This window comes from Ursus arctos, unplaced genomic scaffold (genome assembly GCF_023065955.2).
Source record: "Ursus arctos isolate Adak ecotype North America unplaced genomic scaffold, UrsArc2.0 scaffold_15, whole genome shotgun sequence".
In the NCBI taxonomy this organism is placed as follows: domain Eukaryota; kingdom Metazoa; phylum Chordata; class Mammalia; order Carnivora; family Ursidae; genus Ursus; species Ursus arctos.
In genome coordinates, this window is record NW_026622819.1 from 48,267,341 (window position 1) to 48,272,233 (window position 4,893).

Here is a 4,893-nt window from a genome sequence, read left to right on the forward strand (position 1 = left end):
CATTCTCGACGCTCTCGGTGCTTGTTTGGTTGTTGACTCTTGTCTCCTACCACACTCAAGGGCAGAGACACTTTCTCTTTAGTTCCCACTGCTTCCCCAGCACCTAGCAGAGAGCCAGGCATACGGATGCTCGGAGCTGCTGAAGGACTGAAAGTTCTGCTAACAGAAGGTTAGTAATATCTAGGAATGTTTCACTGTAGAGATGGAAATACCTTAGAGGTCATGTGACTCTAACCCTTGGCGACATCAGATCCACATTGACTGATGGCACTTGGGTTGTTTCATTCTCTTCTACAAGTGTGCCACGGCTTGTTTATTCTGGCAATTGGCATTTGGCGTGTTTCCAGTCTCTTGCTGTAAGAAACAATGCAGCTGTCAATATTCTCATATATGTTTCTTTGTGCACATTTGCAACAATCTCCCCAGAGCCTGTGCTTAGAAATGGCACTGGTAGGTAATAGGATATGCAAATCTTTATCTTTCCAAGTTAACACCACTTCTTTTCCACTCATCACTCCCAGTAGCTGTATCTGAGCGTTCCTGTTGCTCCACTTTCTTGGCAAGGTTTGATGTGAACAGATTTCTTAACATTTGCAAACCTTGTGGGTGCAAAATGGCAGTTTTAATTTTCATGAGTCCAATCTGTCTGGGCCAGAGGTTGCAAACCGGTAGTGTGTGGCTGAATGGGGCCTGCGGTCTGGATGCCATCCATGGATGTGTTTTGTTTGACCAAAGGGTATTTTTCGAACCAAAAAATTGAGTTAGTTGCCAACATTTGAAAATTGGAAGATTTCACTTAAGAATCTGGACTTCCTTTTTTTTCTTGGGGAAAAAAAATGGGAAGACATCACAACATGGGGCCCATAGTCACACATGACAACAACTGGCAGCCGTTGAGAAGTCGCTGTCTCTGCTTGTCATGCAGGTGACAGTGCTTTGCAATTGTCCCCAGTCTTATAGCCAACCTAGATCTTGTGGTTACCTGAGCTTTCTGGCCCCTGTGGGCTTTTAAATTGCCTGCCCTGTTTTAAGCCTTTGTAAACTAGAGAAAGGCCTTGGAAGGGGGGTGGTGCTAGATGGGTACCCCCCTCCACGCAAACTTCACCAGGAATAGCCCGGCACAAAAGCAGTGGACACATGCCTCCAGGTAAAGTCCAGAACAGTTGTGGGGCTCAGGGCCACTTCTTCCCTAAAACCTCTTCCTGTTCACCTCCCTCTGCTGGGTGCTGCTCCTGTCTCTTAGCCCTTCCTCAGACGTGATCTTCCCTGACTCTGAACTTCCTAAGCCCCTTGGTCTATACTCCTCTTCAGATGCCAATTTATTTTCACGATGTCTTCTGCTTATGTGTGTACTTGCCCCCTTTCCCCTCTTTCACTGAAAGACCCGTGAGGTTTGGGACCATGTATTTACATGTCTGTCTTTTTAATGTTTGTTTATTTGTTTATTTTTGGTCCTTCATGATATTTTAAGTCATGGCTACACAGGGAAGTTTGATCCACTCATTTCAGTACACATTTACTAAGTGCTCATATGCAAGCCATTGTGCCAGGAACTAGGACCGGGGGATGCCATCACTGCCTTCAGGGATCCGACAGAATCCTGGGAGAAAGGACCACATTTCTCCCTTCCTTCCTTCCTTCCTTCCTTCCTTCCTTCCTTCCTTCCTTCCTTCCTTCCTTTAAATGACAAAATACATTGAATGCTTACTATGGGCCAGACACTGCACTAAGCACTGGGGAGAAAAGCAGACAAGATCCTCGTCTCATGGAACTTACCAGTGAGACCACAGATGTTCAGTTGCCTAAGACTCAAGAAGCTAGCCACCCCTGGGAGTTGGGCACAGGAGACAAGCTAAGACCAGAGCTGATTTGAATGCGGAGTAGAAGCTAAGATGAGTTTCTGGTGATGACAACCTCTCCACAAGAACGTACCCGTCTTGAAGGACCTTCTCCATCTGTCCCTAGAAGAGGAGAAGAGGGAGCACAAGAGGAAGCACCTGCTGCCCAGCCCCAGCTCCTACTTCATGGGCGGGGAGTGCCCAGGATGCTACAAAATCACCAGTCTTTAGCCCCGCTCAAGCGGTAGTTTTGTGCGTCGGCTGCTCCGCTGTCTTCCGCCAGCCCACAGGAGGACACGCAAGGCTTGTAGAAGGATGCTCCTTCCCACAGAAGCAGCACTGAAAGCATCCTGAATCAAGATGAGTGGGAAACTATCCCAACAAATACATTTTGGATTAAAAAAAAAGAAGACGACACTAACCAGATGAAGCGGGGAAGTGGAAGGGAATGTGGTTGCAGGTCCACACAGAAGAGCTAGCGAGTAGGAGTTAGTTATGGTGAGAGGGAGCAGAATCACTGTGGCTGGAACCGAGCGTTGGGCCCAGGACAGTGGGGCATGAAGCTAGAGATGTAGGTAAGCGTCAGAAACCAGAAAGAAATGAGTACAATCAAGCACTTAGGTGCTAACATTAAGGTGCATGTAGTTGAGACCCTCAGTTGTTGATCAAATTAACGCACAGCTAAGTGAATATATAGATGATTATTCTAGAAACTGACCATCTGATAGAGAAGATAGGGAGTCATGCAGAGAGGTTGCTATTGTTGCTTAATCAGGAGGGGCCAGAATGGATGTCGAACATTTCAGAGACTTACAAATTCTGCACTACCTTCTATGGGAAGAGGCCTGTGAGCCTGGAGGTTTATTAAAGATGGATGGCTCTTTGCCCTCACACCTGACTGGAAAAGGAATGGCCTTCCCCAGGCTTCCATAGTCCCTGAAAAGAGGAGGATTGTTGCCCGCGGAGGATTAGCTGAAATAGGTCCATAATGAGCCAGCCCTAAGTCATTGACAGCACTTGGCATTTCACTGTAAGGAGCGGGTCTTAGTTCTAAAGCTCTTGCCTTGCTAGTGTACCTCAAGGCTTCTCGGGCGAACAATCCTCATAAGTAGATTTTTTTTTTTTCCTCCTCCTGCTGCTTTGAGGCTGCCTGAAAGCCTCCTGCCCCTGAGTTGATATTCTAGGCCATGCTGGTGGCAGAGCTTTCTCAGGCACACAATTGAAATCTAAAGCATCCTTGGGGAAAGCTCCCCTTTGACCCAATGCTACTCTTAAGACTGGAGGAACTTTCTTCTCCTGGGGTTTATTATAATTGATTCCTGAGAATTACAGCAAAGCGTAAGACCCTGCTGGCCTGCGGCTGGGTTGTGGGTTTGTTTGTCCTGTTGTTGTTAATTTATCAAGTATTAAGAAAAGGAGGCTCCTGTCGCCCTGCGCTTGGTGCCGTCCACCTCTGCCCTTCTGCTCACCCTGGGCTTTTGCCTGGAATGCCCTCTCTCCTTTCAAGGGCCATGTCTTCCGTAAAGCCTTCCGCAATAATGTCAGACCACACTGCTGCATCTCCTTCCTGACCTGCTCGTCACTCTTACCAATTACTCTGTACATATCGAATTTGATTATATTATTTATTGTACACTTTTTTATATGTATGTGCCTTGGGTCTGCAACAAGGTTACAACTTGGGAGTAAGCGAATGAGTATTTGCTGAATGTATTAATGACATAGAAAGCTCAAGGATGAGGACCGAGTTATATCCTTCTATACTGGCCCCCACTCTACTGCATCCATTGATGGGATCATAAGAAATATTCAGTAAATATTTTTGAAGCAAATCAAATAACAGAAGTTAGACTGGGAGGTAATAGATCACAGTGATTAAGAGCATAGAATATCGAATCAAGTAGCTCGAAGGTACCAGCCAAGGACTTAGGTGAGTTCAGTAATTTCTTCGTGCCTCAATTTCTCCATTTGTAAAATGGGGACCGTAGCAGTATCTACGGTCTACAGTATTTAGCTGCCAACTAAAGGCAGCTGAAATGAGCCACAAAGTGGGCTGTGAACGATTTAACTGCACAGGAATGTTGAGGGTTCGACTAGAGCTTTGAGATTGAAAAGAGAAGCAAAGAAGTAGACAGCTTTGTTGGAGCTTAGAATCAACCTCAAAATAACAAGCCTTCAGGGAACATTCCAAGTTGAGTGACCCGTAACAGATAGGGACACCAGAAAGTAAAACCAAGCAGGATAGAGGAGACTGGTCGTTCCCAAATGAACACGTCTCACACCATGCCAATGTGGTTATTCCCTTTTAATTCTCTTCTATCCTCGGAGAGAAAGGTTTGATGGCATTTTCATTTGATGGAACCTTAGTTTGGTGGTCCTCATTCAGTTGCTCTTGAACCCTTGCTGATCTCCTTCTCTGTGGAGGAGAGCCTTCACCTCGGGCTGCAATCCTTTCACAGCCTATTGTATATTTGAGCCAGAATTCAATAGCATTGTTCTGTTGCTTATTTTTATGACTATGTTTTATTTAAGTTAAGTAATACTGGATTTTCCATTAATAGTAGTATAAAGTTTCCTTTTATGTTTTTAGGAAAACAAGAAATCGATAATTAAACATTAAGGAGATATTAAGTCCAGGAGGTCCACAGTTAAATAAAACATCATGAAGGAGTTCTAGACCAGTTCGGCTCTTCAGGTGTTATGCAACCTTGGAAATTCACTTCACTTGCCCGAATCTCCCATTTCCTGGTCTATCAAGTGAATGAGTTGGGCAAGAGAGGATCGCTGTAGTTCTGTCTCGCTTGTATGTTCAAGCATTTGGTCGGGGGAGGTGTCAGAAAATCCTCCTCGCCGGTGGAGGACTGACTTGGCTTGGAAAAATTTGCTTTGCAGGGAGGTGGGGAACGGTGAGGCTGAGCAGATTGCCCTGTGCCGGGGACGCACAGGGTGTATGCATTCTCTGGCTATGTTTATTCATGCACACCAGCCCCAAGTTTGCCATCCTTATTTTAGGACTGAAAATGTTCGTTTCAGACACCCAAACTTGGAATTGGCA

The 4,893-nt window shown here is 45.6% G+C and overlaps 1 pseudogene; it reads left to right on the forward strand.

Moving 5' to 3' along the window:
* Positions 1-441: 441 nt before the first annotated feature.
* Positions 442-2,181, forward strand: LOC113263882 (40S ribosomal protein S27-like; annotated as a pseudogene).
* The last annotated feature ends 2,712 nt before the right edge of the window (positions 2,182-4,893 follow it).